Consider the following 17,526-nt stretch of genomic DNA (forward strand, 5'->3'; position numbering starts at 1 on the left):
TGTTGTCCTTCTCAAGCTATATTTATCTAATTTTAAGATCTGGTAGGGACAAGGTTTTTTTTTTGTTTGTTTGTTTTATGCCATAAACAAACCACTCTGGAGTTCATTTGGATGCAGACCAAAACCACCTCCTCTAAAGGGTCTCAGTCCTGTTGTTTCAGTACACACCAGACTGTAGTTACTGTGTTCACATCTCCACAAAGAAACTGCACCAAGAGCAAAAACGGCACAGGCATGAAAACATTCCTTTTCCAACCTAATGTTCCTTCTCCTGAGTGCTAAAAATGGATTTAAGATGGTCCAGAAAGGAAGAATTCGAGAATCAAATCCGTAGGCCTTTAAACTGAACTAAAACAGTGGCACACTTTTCTGGCAGCTTCACACTGCAGAGCACTGGCGACAGACTCGTGGCGTTAGAGCATTCTGAGTCACATTCATGTCTGTCTTTCTCTGTTTTCATGCTATGATCAGGCTGCAGAAAATCAGACTGATCAGTAATCGATGAGAAACATTCCAGATTTGGACTTGCTGGCAGAATCAACAGAGGCATGAGTATCAATAAAATCTCAGCCTCTGCTTTGCTGCTTATTTCTGCCTCCTCCCTCCTCAGCTTGCTCCCTCCTTCCCTCCATATCTCACTCCATTCCTCCTCTGCCACTTCAGGTCTATATTTGCTGCTTGGCTGGACAAATAGAGGATCTATCTGTGCACAATTTACTGGCCGCCGACTGCTCCCATTCATTCTGTTGCCAGATGGCAGACAGCTTTAATAACCAATGTAACAAATAAACTGCAAGGGGGACAAGCCCAGGATCGTTCTACATACATACTGTAACAGGCAACCAGGCATGCCGATGCAATCACGGACCTGCAGACGGTCACATCCTGCAAATGTGCACCAGAAAAGTGCAGAAATACATTTTAAAAAGGAGCGGAAATATGTTTATCAGTTTACAATGAAATTGTTTGGCTACAGCAATAGAAAATACACGAATAAAAAATAAATAAACTAATATGATATTTAATATACACAAGTTTTCACTTTCTTCATTATGTTTGTTTTATTTTGTATTCATTTGACCAACAATTTTTTCCCATTTAATTATATTGATAAGGTTATTAATTTATGAATTATAATGTTGGATTTATTTAGGGAGTGTTTAAAGAAAAACACAGAAAATACATAATTATGGCTGAATAAATGTATAAATGAAAATGTGAGGGTAATAAAAGGTAAGAAAAAATTTATTATGTGTAAATTTAAAAAAAAAAATCCTAAGACATTAAAAAAAAAAATTCAAACCATTTTTCATGCAATGATTTTTTTTATGATGTATTTAATGACATTTACATAGTCATTTATTTACCAGTTTTATTTACTCTATTGTTAATATTGTTGTAGAAATGACAAACTTAAGCAAAGATTGTTTTTTTTTAAAGAAAGGTTTTTGGTGTGAAAACGTCCAAAATCAATATGTTAATTTAAACTATATTATATTACAGCACTAATATCTGTTGTTTGCTCTTGTCAGAAACGTCTTAAACTGATAAAAACCAACGTGTTTGCAACCCAGACCGTCAAACACTGCCGTCTAATCACAAGTCAGTGGCCTCACACAGTGCCTACTTTAGCATCGGAGTCATCAGCGGCTGCCGCACTAAATGCTGCGAGCTAACAATCCTGCAGGATTGTGCAGCAGCGTCATCACTTCTCACAGCAGTTTGTTTCTTTTGGGAGCTTTCTTCTCATTTTGTTTTACTTGTGTTTTCTCTTAATCTTTGCAGGTAGTTTATATAATATTCACAACATTAACCATGCACATGGAAAAATAGTACTTAGGGGTATCCAAAGGTCCTGACCAGGCGTCTGTCTATATGTGATGACTGAGACTCATCACAACATTGTGAGGATCTATCACATACCTGGAGCTTTGTCAACAGCAATATTTTAACCAGTAGTCAAACTGTACCCTTTGGCTGCTGCATGCAACGCTTGTTTTTTTTTCTTTTGAGTTTCATCATTCATCAGTGTAATATCCCATTCTGTACTGCTAAATGCTGCACAGCTTCTCGAGCTAACAGACCTGCCCTTAATCTGTTTAGAAACTTTAACTAATCTGGGCAGCCAACATGTTTCATTTGGTTCAGATGAACTCAAATGTCATAAACAATCTCAAAAATGACTTTTATTATAGCCGAGGTTTGTTTTCGGTTCTCAATTAGAAAAGCGTCTCAAAAACTAATCAGTTAATTTGTTTGCGCTGTCCTCGTGCTATTTATCAACCTCAAACACAATGCTGCTTAATCTGTTTAAAACATCCATTCATTCACCTACAGTATCTCCGAGTCAAGCCATCAGTCAGTTCATCTTTTCATATATCAATCTCCAGCGCTGCGCTACGTGGCCGTTACTCACAGTGACAGTGAAGAAGTGACTGCCAATAAGCCCAACAGTGAGTACATGTCAAAGACTGCTTACACCAGCCTGTGTGCGACACTGCTGGGTTTCAGACATGAAAGATGAACTCGATTCGGCCCTCTGACAGCGGGTGTAAAGCCTCTGTGCTTTCGGGGCGTGGCCCGAGTCAAATTGTTCATTTTACCTCTAATCGTGTCATTTATCAAAAAGCTGCTCAGCCGCGTCAGTAAGTGCAGTTATGCTAACTAGATCTGAGCGAGGCCACGGAGAGTGCCAGCCATCAGTCAGCTTTGCGGGGCGGGTCGAAAGCACGTGGGAGCTGCAGCAGGTACCAAACAAATATTCTCAGGGACGGTTTTAAAATGTATCCTTCTGGAAGCATCTACTAACACAGATTTCACTGTTGTTCACGAGTCCTTGAAAGGCCCCAGATGAAGCCAACGCTACGTCCAGCTTACCAGAATCAACTTTTTGTAAATGCAGTTGTGTTCAGAAGTTTCCGTCCATTCATCACAGTCATGAATGCCATGGTAATTTTGGGCTTTTAATTATTTCTTGTACAATGACTTTAAGAAACAAGAATTGGGTGCACAGGATTGAAAGTTTTTTGGATTTTCTCAAATTATGCCATATGCATATCCCAGATTAAAAAAAAAATCTGGGATATTAATCTGGTCAGTTAAGTAGCAGAGGGGGTTGTTCGTTTCAGTTGCCTTGGTGTTAATGAAATTAACACCAGGTGCACTAGAGGGGCAATAGTGTGACAACTCCAAAATATGACTGGTTTTACAGCCACTGCCACTGATATGTTTCCCTCCAAGTTTTGCATTTATCTAGGCTCAATGTCACTACTGCTAGCATGAGGCAATACCTGGACCCTGCAAGAACTTACACAGGCAGTCCAATTCCTCCTGAACTGGACTGCCAGTCATTGCCAGAAGGTCTCAAGAGCATGGAGGAGATTCCAGGAGACAGATGGTTACTCCTGGTCCAACTCTTGGGGAGCTGGACAGAGCCGTAGAAGACCCTTAATCCATGAGCAGGTCCAGTATGTTCTCCTTTGTGCAGGGAGGAACAGGATGAGCACTGCCAGATATCATTGGCTGGCCCAGAGGCTGACCTGACCTAAATCCCACACAACATGTCTGGGATATTATCATTTGTGGACGATGGGTTGATATAATAGGAGCTTCTACATAGGTCTTGAGACCATAATTATTTTTGTACCTTGTAAACTTGTAAACATCTTTATTCCTGAGCATCTTTACACGAGAGTCTGTGAAGATGGACTCACTTTTGGAGCCAGCCTCAAGGTGAATACTAGAGGAACTGCAGGTTTTGGCACTACCTGAACTAACAAAAGGTTTTCATACTGACCTACAAAAGCCTTTGGTCCATCTTTAACTCACATCATCCTCCCAACAAAGCAGCAACTCGAGCAGCTGGGTTATGTGTCTGTATCCTCCCACAGGGCTCTTATTCAGACAGTATCAACCCATGGCAGAGCAACACAACACAAACACCAGTCAATTTACCCATTTTGCATCCAATTCTCAGCGATGATTATGAGCCGCGTTTGTGCAGCTGATGGAGAGATTAATCTTGCTTTGATAGAAATATGTCAGTTTCTGCAGGCTGTGATGGATGTGATTTATCACTCCGGACAAATCTGTGCCCGAACGTTCCTCCTCCTGACAGCTCTATCGTGGCAAGAATGTCCCAAAATGTCACCTGTTGTATGCAGACTGACCTTCTAATTTTCTAATTCAATTTCGAGAACTCCCCTACCCACCATATCATGAACCAGTAATAACAATTACACACCGTGACTGGCTCCAAAACCTGCAATTCCCCCACTTTAAATCAAAACCCAAGTAGTCTTTTATTAGGCTGCCTGGTTAAATCAATCTAAATCTAAGCATAATAACTCTCTAATCAGGTGCTGGGGAGAATAATAGGTTGTCACGCTCGAGGAAAAATAGGCAATCATGGAATGTTTTCTTTAATTAGGCCGACTAAAGTAGAAGGGCACGGTGGGAGCGCGGGACACATTCATCATAGCCAAGGTGGGAAATTACTTCAATTACTCAGGAAGGGGAGAGTGAACAGAATTACAGAAGTCAGAGAAGCAGAAGAGAGGAGACCGTGATCTGCAAGGAAGTCCAGATGACACCGCAGGGCAGCAAAGGCGAGGGCAGAGGAGGGAAGGAGTGAGGGAGCAAGAAAGAAGGAGGAGAGGAGAGAGGAAAGGTGGAAGGCTTTCACAGTTAAGTTGCTGAGTATGTATGGAAGTATAGTGTCATGTGTCGCTTTTCCTTTGTTTGTATTTGTATGTGTTCTTTAATATGAGGGAAAAGTCCGGTTTCAAATTGTTTCCAGGCATTTTATGTCATCTCTTATATATCTTAAGTTAGTGAAGCTTCTTTTACATTCTGTGCTCCTACTGAATCGTATTAGGTGTGCTCCAGTGTTGTCTCCTTTTCCATCAAAAAAGCAAACAAAACAAGGAATGAAATTTAAGTTACTAGAGTCTGAACTTTCACAATAAAATCTCTGGGCTTATCCACTCAAATCGATCGCTAATGGCATCAGGCATCATAATTCTTCGTGACACCGTTTCAAAAAGGTGAGATTTTGTTCCATGTTCACATGAAAGCATCAGATAAGGCCCTGGCGTCCTAAGCCAGGGATTGTGGGTTCGAGTCCCATCTGGCAGAGTGTGCAGCAGAAGCGTGCTGGGCCCATAACCCAGAGGTTGATGGATTGGAAACCATCCTCTGCTAAGCCTTTTAGTAGTTGTCACTGGAATGGAATAGTTCATTTATACACTCACTGGACGTGTCATTGCTCGTACCTGACTGGACACCTTTAATACCTTGTGGTACAGATTCAACAAAGTGCTGGAAGCATTTGTCAGAGATTTTGGTTGACATAACAACATCACAGTTTCTGCATGTTTATCAGCTGCACATCCATGATGTTAATCTGCTGCTCCACCACCTCTGTAAACTCCAGGGATCATTGAAAAACGTCAGTAGATCAGCTGTTTTTGAAATACTCCGACCGACAACTATGTCAGATTCAAAGTCAGTTTAATCCCCCTTCTCCTCCATTCTGATTACTCAGTTTGAACTTCAACCTAAGGAATCATAAATGAGGCAGTTTTTAACTATCAATTAAAAAACATTACACTGAAATAAAATTTTGGGGATAAAGTGCAGAAGAAACAAGGGATGTGGAAAGTTTTAATGATGTTAAGCGGCAAGAAAAAAGGCTGAGATCACAAACTAAGAGGAGATTTTAAAAAGAAAACGCAGGAATGGACAAAAGACAACAAATAAAGAGACAATCCAGTGAAAAGCAGAGTAATGAATATAAAACTGAGCAGAAAATAAAAAATAAAACAGTTAAAAATAAAAGAATAAAGGCAAACTCCTATTCCAGTGGCTGTACAAAAATCCACTATCATTTATCCTCAAAATTGGACCCCTACCTACACGTTCAACAACCCTCCGCCACCGCCACAGAGCTCCCAGTGTCTGTCAGCTTTCCCAGAATGCAACGAGAGAGCCACTGAGCGAGCAGTAATTCCTTCCGAGATGATGAGATAAACGGCCTCTTACTGTAACTGGATCTATTGATTCGGACGCCGCTTTGGCAGGTCGTGGATCCAGTTTGTTCTGTGACTGAAGACCTGCCAGCTCGGCTACCGGCCACGTAAATACAGAGATTATGACTTTTGATAGCTGCGACTCATTGGCTGGCTCAGTGCTCAGCGCAGATGAAGCAGCTGCCATGACGGTGACAGGCACAGAGGCACTTTCTCCCGTCCTCTAAACGGTATTATATACTCTGACAAATTAACACAAAAATGTCTCTCCTAGACATTTAGAAGCGAAGATGAGACAACGCAGAAGCGTTTGAACTTCAAGATATTTCAAACAAAAGCACCTGAAAGTCTTCAGTCTGAGACAGAGCCTTTGGAGCTTCTTCTGGGGATGAATTTAAAAAAAAAACATATACACTGAAAAACAGACAAAATAAAAGGTTTATCTCATTTTCAGAGGTTTCAGTGGGGACGGGCCTGCCAACCACTGTAAACCACTTATTCTTGGCTGGTGACAGAGGCTGTTGTCTACAGCAATCAGTGACTATAAAAGCAACCTACACCACAAATAATCAGGAGCTTCACTTCATCATCAAGCACCAAGAAGTAACTGAATCACTGAATCAGCAGCCTCGTCTCAGCTGTCTCTTGTTAGTTGGCTCCATCGAGGTTGTGCCTCGCACATCGCACATGCTCCATCTTACATGTGTTTTATGACCTTTTAAAGTGAGCGCTCATTCATTTCTACCTGAATACTGCATTTTAATTTAAAATGCATCTATTTTCATTTCTATCTCCAGTTCTTGGATTTTAGTGCTGAACTTCACTAGAGTAGATTTGCATGAGTGATACAAGTGAAACAAGCCATTTTAGCTCCACCCTCACTTTAACCCCTTAAAGATAAGAGATAAGATAAGACTTTATTGATCCCACAATGAGGAAATTTTTGCATCACCGCAGCTCAGGTACAAATATCAGAAGAAAATACAAAAATACAAATAAGTACAATCAATGAAAAAAAAAGTAAGATAAAGATAAAGTCTGAACTATGAAATAAAAATTGATTAAAAATGAATTTTATTTTTTTTTTTGAAAATGAAGCATTTAATTAAATCTTCTTTTTAAAAATTTACATTTGCATTTTAGTTTTGCTGAAAAACCTGCCAATTAAAAATCTTTAGCCCTTCTTGCTAAGTCCTCCAGGAATCCTCACCAACCTTTCTGACTCTAATTCAGTGTTTAAACCGAGCCAGAGCTCTCGGTTCATCAGGTGCAGCTCTTAACTATTCCCAGTTCAATTTAAGTGTGCTGAGGCTGCTTTCTGTTGTTACTGAGATCAGTAACAACAGTGAAAACTGTGAAAACAGGAATCCACAAAAGTACAAGGTTCAAACCTTCAGAATAAAACAGGATGAATAACACATTAGGACCAACGCTGAACAAGACGATAGAGGCAGGAGCACACAGGAGGAGGAGGGGGGAGAGGATTACAAAGGCCTGGAGCAATGACAGTACGTGTACGACAGCATTTTGACTTCTGTCATTTCTTTATTTGCTGTGTGTTTTGTTACGAATGAGTTTGTTAAATTCCTTATTTCACTTTTCCCTGACTTCACGGACGGAGACTTGACAATACATGGGTAACACTGGGATGTTCCCCTGTTTAGGCGTTTCCTGTTTTCTTTTGGTAGCCTTAGTGTTTAGTTTTAAATTCCTCAGTCCCATTTTCTTGATTAGTTTTTATAGCCCTCATTTCCATTTAGCCTTCTATCATGTTATCCTCTTTATTCCTCTTAGCCTTTGTTAACTATTCCTTAGCTCTCTGTGTTCCACAGTATTCCTGTGCTCTTTCATGGATTTTGGTTTTCCTTCAGTAAAAGACTTTAAATGAATGTCCGCCTACAGCTCTGCATTTATGGTCCTCTCTCTTTCTTAAACACGACAACCATGAGATAGAAAACTAAAATCCTGTTTGTTTGCGTGCATGACCAAGAACTGATCATTCTGGGAGGCACAATCGCAAACTGGAGAGAGTGTAAACATCAGTATTTTCAGTGTATCATCCAGCTTTAATCCCAAACGTCGTCCACAGCAGTCCTGATAGCAGCAGAGAGCAGAGAGGGCTTCTGTCAGTATCACACCGAGGTGGTAATCAAGCAGGGATCTGAGGTGATCGATAAGAGGACTGCACTGTGCTTGTCAGGCTGGAGCGATCCATCATGACCTGATAGCTGGTCAATGCAGAGCAGCCTCTACCAGATAAGAGGGAGAATTTAGCTTTTTAACTTCTCAAAGGGTGCTGCTGTAGAATATTTATTCCTCCTCCAGATTTACCTCTTAGTTTTCATCCAACATCTGCTCATTTTTTAATCTTCCTCCCCTCTCCCTCTCATCTTTCTGCTTGGCTGACCTGAGAGCTCCATCATCGTCATCATCATCACCATCTTCACAGCCAGCCCATTTTTTTGTCATAAAGGCAATAAATCATTTCAGCTTTCATCTATTGTTATTGATGAATGACCAATTATTTGTCATCTAATACGTTGACAAACGATGACCCAGGCAGACGGATCAACTTCTCCCCCCCCCCCCCCCCCCCCCCCCAACTCCTCCTTACTCAACGGGCTGACGTGACGCAGGACAGCAGTGATGGATTATATCCTTAAACTGTTATTACACGTATAATGTGGCGCTCAAATCTGACATCTCACTTAGTCCAGGTTTCCCACCCTTTAAATACTGCATCACAGAATAGCAAAGAGGACGACAGAAATCAGATGTGAATACTTAAAACATTTAAGCTAGGAAGGCTGCGTTTACCCCTTAACAACTTTAGTTTATATAGTTCACTTGCATAAACCGTATATATAGTAACCAGTTAACCCTCCCTTTTTAAATTCAATTCAGTTTTGCTTACATAGCGCCAAATCACAACAACAGTTGCCTCAAGGCACTTTACTGTATATTGTAAGGTAAAGAACCTACAACAATACAGATCCCAACAATCGCAAGGTCCCCTTTGAGCAAGCACTTGGTGACAGATGGAAGGAAAAACTCCCTTTAAACAGGAAGAAACTTCTAACAGAACCAGGCTCAGGGAGGGAAGTGACAGCTGAACCCGGGAAAATCAGGAGGCTGTCTGACTAACTAACTAACTCTTAGTGAGAGAAAAGAAATAGCAATAGATTATAAACATAATGAAATCATGAATGAGGACTAAGTTCTAGGATCAAACTGCTTTACTTTAAAAAGCAAGAGGAGATTTCAAACTGTCAAATATCACTACCGTAAAATTAAATGCTAACATTAGAGAGTGCATGGATTTATACTGCAATGGAAGTGAATGAGGAATTTTGGCCACAAAGGTGTCGAGAGGGAGTATCAAAAAATGTTATTACAATGAAATTGGTTTTGTTGCTGACATGTCCAAGACTCTGTTGTTTCTTTCTTTTTTCTGTTTATTTTTTGTTGTTGTTGTTGTTGTTTAAAATAAAATCTAGTAATTCGGATAATTAAACATTTTTAGGATTTTAAATGGTTAAAATCCTAAAACTAATTGAAGGTTTCATTTTTTTGATTATGGCTCAAGTTGGATTTCACAAATCTTACTAAAAAGGAAATTTCTTGCAAAAAACAAATCATGTAACACAGTTAAAATGATTACTAAATTAAAGCAACAGGGAAAAAAGGAGGGCATAAAGGTTCAAGGGGGTAAGAACACATCAGCAGCTCTGAGGTTTACCTGTTAAAGGTAAGGTGGTTAAATGTATTGTAATGTGAGGCTACAACACATTAGAGTTCACCACAATACCGCTATAAAAGAAGAGAGAGGGATCTTTTTATTTCCTCCAAGCCCCATCAATCACTACCTTCCTCAGGTTTTCCACACGAGACGCTTCGACTGAAGCTTGAAGCTTGAAACTCGAACATCCAATCAAATTTCTATGCAAAGAGAAAAACTTTTACTTTGAAAGCATGGATCCATCCTGGTTTGTATCAATAGTTCAGGATGCTGGTGGTGTAATGCTGTGAGGGACATTTTCTTGGCACACTTCGGACTGCTTACTACCAACTGAGCATCATTTAAACATCACAGCCTACCCGAGTATTGTTGCTGACCATCCCTTTACGACCACAGTGCACCATCTTCTGATAGCTGCTTTCAGCAGGATAACACACCATGTCACCAAGCTCACATCATCTCAAACTGGTGTCTTGAGTTCACTGTACTCCAACGGCCTCCACAGTCACCAGATCTCAATCCAGTAAAGCAACTTTGGGATGTGGTGGAACAGGAGATTCACATCATGGATGTGTTGCCAACAAATATGCAGGAACTATGTGATGTTGTTGAAATGTTTCCAGCACTTTATTGAATCTGTGCCACAAAAGATTAAAGCAACTCTGAAGGGTAAAAGGTGTCAGAGGTACAAGCAATGACAAGTATGAACTATTTCCATTCCAGTGACAACTACTAAAAGGCTTAGCAGAGGATGGTTTCGATCCATCGACCTCTGGGTTATGGGCCCAGCACGCTTCCGCTGCGCCACTCTGCTGGAAGTCACCCCAGATGGGACTCGAACCCACAATCCCTGGCTTAGGAGGCCAGTGCCTTATCCATTAGGCCACTGGGGCGGCTCTGTTTACAGCTGGTACAATAGAGCACGTTTGGTACATTGTGACAAGCAGCAGAACAGCCATTTAGCTGCCAAACTCACTTGTCTTGTCTTTGGAGATTCATGAAACCACATGTGGACCAGAGAGAAACTGAGATTTGAATCACTGGGTTGAATTACATCAAACGTTATTTAGCATTTTGCTAAATTTTTACCAGTTCTGAAGGCAAAAGGAGGTCCAACCGAGTACTTGAAAGGTGTACATAATGAAGTGGCTGATGAGTATATGCATAATTAGATTTTATTTCTCTATTAATGTCTTGGATGCTTGGATATGTAATTGGCTTTATAGTTTATTTAACATTGTACGTACCTGAAAAACTCATTTCTTATGAGATCAGTGTTACTGTGCATGGGCCCTGACTAATAAGGCTTCATTTTATGGGAGCAAATTTTGCATTTTTGTGACAGGCTGCTAGTAACAAAGTGCCTAAAAATACAATTTAACATACAATTTTCTTTGCTAAGTTATTATTATTTGTTATGTATAGACACACTAATTCATCCCCTGAGCTAGAAGGGCTTTCACAAACAAAAAGTCTTCCTCTGAAAATGGTTAGTTGGAAGTATCTATGATAATACGGCAAACCGTATTAATAGATTTTTTTTTTTTAATTTTTAAATCTGCTAAATAAAGAGAAATTAACTGTGTAAGTATAAGGATACCCAGAACATTATGTACTTCTTTAATTGCACTGCTTTTTTCTCCATTACATTTATTTAATAGCTTTTCTTTCTTTTACACACCTAATAATCCAACAGCTTTTAAAAATACAGCATATACATTAAAGCATTGCTTTCCAAGCCTTTTGGCTTCCGCGTAGCAGTGTGTATTAGATGCCACGTTGCTGTAAACACATGCAAACTGTGTTGTTTAATGTGATTTCACCAAAAAACAGAATAATTAAACTGGAGAAAAAGTCCAAAAACTGAAAAACAGAACTGCACAACCTTTTAATGAATCATGACCACTCAGCAGTAACAAGCTGCTTTTTACTGATCAGAAATATTATTATTGATAATCAATCAGTTTTAAACACTGCAGAAACTCAACTTCTTTTTCTGTCTCCAGACGAGGACACACAGTGATCTGCTCTTTGTAAATGCTGCTGACCAGAGCCTGAACAAGCTCAATGCTGTCTATCATTTTACTTTATGCAGTTTTAAACACTGCAGAAATACTGCAAACCAATGTTCCCTTCTTGTTGCTGGTAAGTAGCCATCTTTGCATCTGTATGCCCATTAGAGGTGGGTGGATTGATTAGTGCTCTGTAATACTGCAAATTTTGATATTGATCTGATGCCAAGTAAATATTGATACTTTTAACCTTTACAGCGAACTTATGTAGGTCAGAGAAGTGTGTCATGATTCAGGAGCTGAATCATCGTGCATTCTGGACACATTTTAATGAACACAAAATAAGAGTGTTGTGTTTTTACTATTCACAATAATTAGTTAACAGTTAAAAAAAAAATACCTTTCAACTTTTCTTATATATTGATACTGTGAGGTTTTTTTTAAAAGAGAGCTGGAATGTAAATGCATCTGTCTTTAAAGGACTTTGGGTCAGCTTCTGCTTTTTAAATGAGCTACAGGCTAAAAAGAACTGACGTGACGTGGAAAAACTTCATTTATTTCTCATAGTGCATGTTTGGGTATATTTTTTTCATTAAAAAAACAATAATAAAAATGTATTTAACACAGTTCAGCGGAATTCATTCTGGAAATTGAAGATAGAAAAAAGTATCGATCGAATGCATTCGTATCGATCTGATACTGATACCAGTGTTGGTATCGATACTATCGATAATTGGATCGTTCTGCCCGCCCCTGCAATTAATCCAAATATCGATATCAACACCGATAATTATTGGTACTCCTGTAAGTTGTTCCGCCCCCGCCTCCCCGCTGTGTTTAGCAGTGACACGTAGGCCAGCATAAGACAAAAGAGCATCATGGATGAAGTTTACGTCTGTAAATGACAACATTGCAAACACTGGTGCATGTTGGTAGGGAATTTTCCACTATGGCACCACCAACTTTTATAAAGGCATAAAACACCACCCGTGGAGGAAGATAGCCCCTCAGTCAGACCCAGATCTCCAGTACAGAGGTCAAAGGTCACTAAGAGAGTGCTTTCCGAGAGCAAAAGTATATACAGTGATAATATAGTGCGAAAGTAATGTTTCAGTCATGACTAATGTCGGATCTTCAGTATTAGTTGATGCTAAAGTGTTACTGATCACAGCTTTATCAGAGTGATTACCTACAGATTATATTAGATTATAGACATTCAAATAATTTAATCAGCCCACTGAATTGTGTTGAATAAATTAGTTTATTGGAGGTGAAAAAAAACCTCAAGCATGAACTGTGAAAAATATCTCAAAATAATTTTTGTGTTTACTGTGAAGTGTGTTTTATTTATGCAAAACATTTAAAAGAGAAGCGACTCAGAGTGTTTTAGAGACGGTTACATTCCAGTTTCAAACTGCACGGAAAGCTGAAAGGTGTGTTTTACTGTATGAACTAAGTTGGTATCGCTATTGGTATCAGCAATACTGGACCTGTAGCCACTTGGTAGTGGACTGATATCAAAATTCATAGTATAACATACCATTCTGGCACAGCCTATTGGTTCGGCTTAGTCCCAGCTGCACTCTCTCAGAAGGGGTGTCCAAATTCATAGGCTGCATCCTCCTGAGGACCCGTCCTTCACGGTCTACGTGGGCCGGGTCCTCAGAAGGTCGAGTAGACCAGAAGTGAGCGGCTGTGAAGTTGGACGGCCTAGCTTTCAGATTTGCGTCACCGCTGTCTCGGTGGAGTTTAATTATCTCAGCCGTCTGCTCCTTTCTACCTAAAATATAACAGGACACTGGTGTAAATTCTAGACCATCTCACACTTCTGTTTAATCAGTTTTCTGTTTGATGTTTATTCAGCTGTGTGAAAACTAACTTTGATCTCAGCCAAACCGATTTACTCAGGAACAAATAAAACACTGAAAAAAGCCAAAGAATAACATTTTTAGGTTGTCTAAGTTACTTATACATCACTTTTAACCTGAGTAGCGTTCTCGCCGGCTCTAGTGTCCCTCAAGCTCCCAGCTAGCTATGGAGCTGGTGGGTAACAGACGTCGCCGAAAATGTCGGAGCAATTTGCAAATATGTGGTGTCTTGATAAACCGAGCAGATATTTGAAGTTTACACAGCTACATTCTCGCCTGAAAATATCTTAAAAGTTTATTTTGTGACCCAGAAAGAGTTAATTCCATTGTTGGAAACTGGAATTAGCTGGGCCGCGCTATGAATTCTGGGATATGGTGGGCCACGAAGGACACACCCGACCCATTCTTCAAATTTGGGGAAAATGAGGGCGCATTTGTCAGCCGCATTCGGAAGAGTCTATGAATTTGGAAAGCCTTCGTTGTGTCGCTGTGATGTAATGGGTCTACAAATGCATCCTCAGGAGGATGCAGCCCATGAATTTGGACACCCCCAGAATCTTACTTTCACATATCCTCAGACTCTACGGAAGCTTGTTTGTGCCACTGAAAAAAAGTCCAAATTTAGCCTCAATATTTAAACTTGTTTCTGAGTAAGTCTTGAGATGCTAACCGAAAATTCAGCTTTACAGAGGGTGAGAAAAAAGATCAATTTCCAGTGACAGAGACTAGATTCCATGAGACTCAGAACTAGGCAAACAAACAAACAAAAGATAGAAAAAAACGTGTTTCAAGAGAAAATAGATTTCTTTGTTTTAACTAAAAAACAAACTAAAAAAACTAAATAATTAACTAAAACTAAACTAAAAACTAAAACACAATGTGAATACAATATTTTAGTTAATTAAAATAAATGCCAAAACTAGATTAAAAAAAAAAGAAATTTACTCAATGAAGCGATTTTGTGAACCTGGAAAACCAAACTGTAATAAAATATAGAAGTAATTTCCTTGGTTTTAGTATCTGTTTACAGCTTTCCTAATTAGACACTGAGGGACGTGTTTATTGAGACTAAATATCTACAAGACTTTCAAAAACGTCTGTGCTTTTATGATAATACATGTCCTAATTTTGTCCTTTGACACACGCCCTCCATACAATATTGATTGAAGTCACTCTCGAAATTATCTGAAACTAAACTGAATTCAAAGCAAAAATGAAATAAAAGTAAAAACTATATTAACTCTAATTATAGGGCAGATTATTTGTTCTTATATTCCATGTGATCTGCATATGTCAGCCTGTTGTTTGTTTGTTTTTTGTGATGTCTGCTGTCCTGTTGGAGAAGTCGCCCTTGAAATGAGACGTCTACCTGAATAATGAAAAGATGAATTAATACTGATTATCACTATCAATAAGCTTATGCTGTCATATGTAATTCATACTTTATAAGCTCTTCTTCTTCTTTCAGTGTCTCTCTTTAGAGGTCGTCCTAGCAGATCTTCTGCCACCCTCTGCTTGTCCTCCTTCACTACATCCATCAGGCTTCTCTGTGATCTTCCTCTTTCATCTTGAACACTTCTTCTTCCACCTGCTAAATACTGTTTTTAATAACACATTATTAAAATCCACAAACTTCAGTTTCCTTATTGTGGAATAACTTAAACAACACCCTATCTACTCTGGTGTGAAATCTACACGTGTCTAGATCTCCCAGCACTGCATACGAAGCACCTTCAGCTTCATCTCCCAGTAATATCTAATTTAGCCACTAGGTGCCAGCATTTCCCTGCACTGTCAGTGTGCTCCGTTAATTTTACGCTTTGTTTTGATGCTGTTTATTACATTGGATGCACAAGAGTCTGCGGTGCTGCTGTGATTTGGTGCATTTGAAGTGTTCAGCCACCAGAGGGCAGTGCTTGACAAAGTAAGGGGTCACACACAGCTCAGGATCCACATGGGATAACCGGGAGAATTCATCAGCGGTGGTGTGTTAGGGGAAATTATAGCTTTAGATTTGCGTTGGAAATTTCTTGGCTGAAATGTCTTAATATTGCATTTTGCACTAATCTGAGGTGCTGATTGAGATGATTTACAGAGGAACAGGTGCATATAGGAGGCATCTTGTTATGCATCATTTTGCCAATGAGATACAGATATTTCCTTCTGCTGCTTTAGAAATCAGCCTTACTAAACCAAAAAAACCAAAGAAAATGAAGACGTAAATGTGCTTTAACAGAGCGGTGCTTTTATTCTCTCAAGTGTTATTAAAAAAAAAGAAAAAGAAATGGTCTGAGTCCCATTTCATTTGTCAAAAGGCTACTTAGGAATGAAAGATGTCCCCCTCCAACTTTTTTTTTCTCCCAAGGACGAATGAGCTCATGCTGCTTGGCCCTCTGCCTGGACGAGGAGAAGGAAGAGGAGGAGGAGTCGGATGCATTCATCAGGTATATTACATCACCGAGAGCCAATCCGCTGCTCTTTGGCACGAGCTTTCGCAGCGGCAGTCTGTCACAGAGTTTAACATGTGCGAACCGGCTCAGGAGCGAGAGGGTGACGCCAGGTCGAAAGGTTAAATCAGGGTTTCATTAAAACATCTGCTGAAGAATTCCCCCAAACCTGATCCCTCCAGAGTTTGGAGTTTTAATTTTTTTAAAAATGTCCCCATCCACCTGCGGTAGGGAAGAAATGCTAAAGCAGTGTGTGATTTACTAACAATGAATCTCATTTGCTTTTTTCTTACTCTTAAGGCACTGACAGGTGGTTTGAGGAGAATCTGATTCAGAGGAAAAGAAACTTTGAGGTCAGTTGATCAATTCAGCAAAAAGAAAAAACAGCGAAGCTGCTCCGTAAATGTCCTTGGAGGTCTCGGCTCAGTTTTAATAAACCACTCTGCGCCTCGAGCTTTCCCGCAGCCGCTGAGAGGAAGCAGGTTTGTTGACTCGCTCTGTCTGATTGTGCTCATGCGTCCAAGGTTTTTTTCTTCTTCTATTTCACTGATTTTTTTGTGTGTTGCTCCTTTTGCAGGCTTTCATCTACGTTATTCAGAGGCACTCTATTTTCTTAAAGCAAGCGATCAATAGCCTTAACATTGGAGCCACTTTAAAGGGCTGCGGTCGGATCAGATTATCAGGTGCTTACTATGGAACAAATAATTTTGTAATTAAAGAAAGCATAGCAGGTAAGTCATAATGCCATAATGCATAACTCCTACACAGAGGAGCTTTGTTTCCCGGCTACATTTACTCATCCAGTATAATAAATGTACAGAGGTTAATGCTAAATGTGGAGTGAAGTTGCAGGATAATGCTTCATTAAAACACAAAGCAGTATATGGATTTGGCTGGGTATCAAATATATATATGATTGTTCTGTACATTAAATGTGGATAATTATATAAAATGGCAATTATAATAAGCAATGTCGTTGCATAGCTGCATGTAAGAGGACAACAACTCTATACGTGTTGAATGTTTTTAAATTATTTTAAATATTGTTAGATATAAAAGGCCCCACCATTCATTGAGTGTCTAATTAATTTGATCACATGCAAATGATCACTGATCAGTTAATGATTTAAGGTGTCTCAGTTTCCTTGTAATTAAAAGTGGCCTCTAGGCTGCAGGGCATTTGGATGTGGACTGCACAGCTTCTGCCACGAGGTGGTGCTATTTAGTAGGTGAGGCAGGTTGTTTGCGACTAAGTAGTAGAAGTAAAGGAATGTTGTTGTTGTTGTTGTTGTTGCAACATACAAAAAGAAACATTGAAAAAATTTTGGGCGGACTGTGATGGATGGTGGATGATGCAGTGATCTAAAGTCTGTATGTGACACTACCTTTATGTCTGCCTGGTCTCTGGTTGCAGCATGTAACTGCAACCAG

General features: G+C 39.6%; 2 non-coding genes across 2 annotated transcripts; both read right to left on the minus strand.

The window, feature by feature from the left end:
* Positions 1-10,510: 10,510 nt before the first annotated feature.
* Positions 10,511-10,582, minus strand: trnam-cau (transfer RNA methionine (anticodon CAU)). Its single transcript has one exon. It is a non-coding gene; the product is annotated as a tRNA-Met (tRNA).
* A 6-nt stretch (positions 10,583-10,588) lies between these two features.
* trnar-ccu (transfer RNA arginine (anticodon CCU)) lies at positions 10,589-10,661 on the minus strand. Its single transcript has one exon. It is a non-coding gene; the product is annotated as a tRNA-Arg (tRNA).
* Between the last annotated feature and the right edge of the window lie 6,865 nt (positions 10,662-17,526).

This window comes from Neolamprologus multifasciatus, chromosome 23 (assembly GCF_963576455.1).
Source record: "Neolamprologus multifasciatus chromosome 23, fNeoMul1.2, whole genome shotgun sequence".
In the NCBI taxonomy this organism is placed as follows: Eukaryota; Metazoa; Chordata; class Actinopteri; order Cichliformes; family Cichlidae; genus Neolamprologus; species Neolamprologus multifasciatus.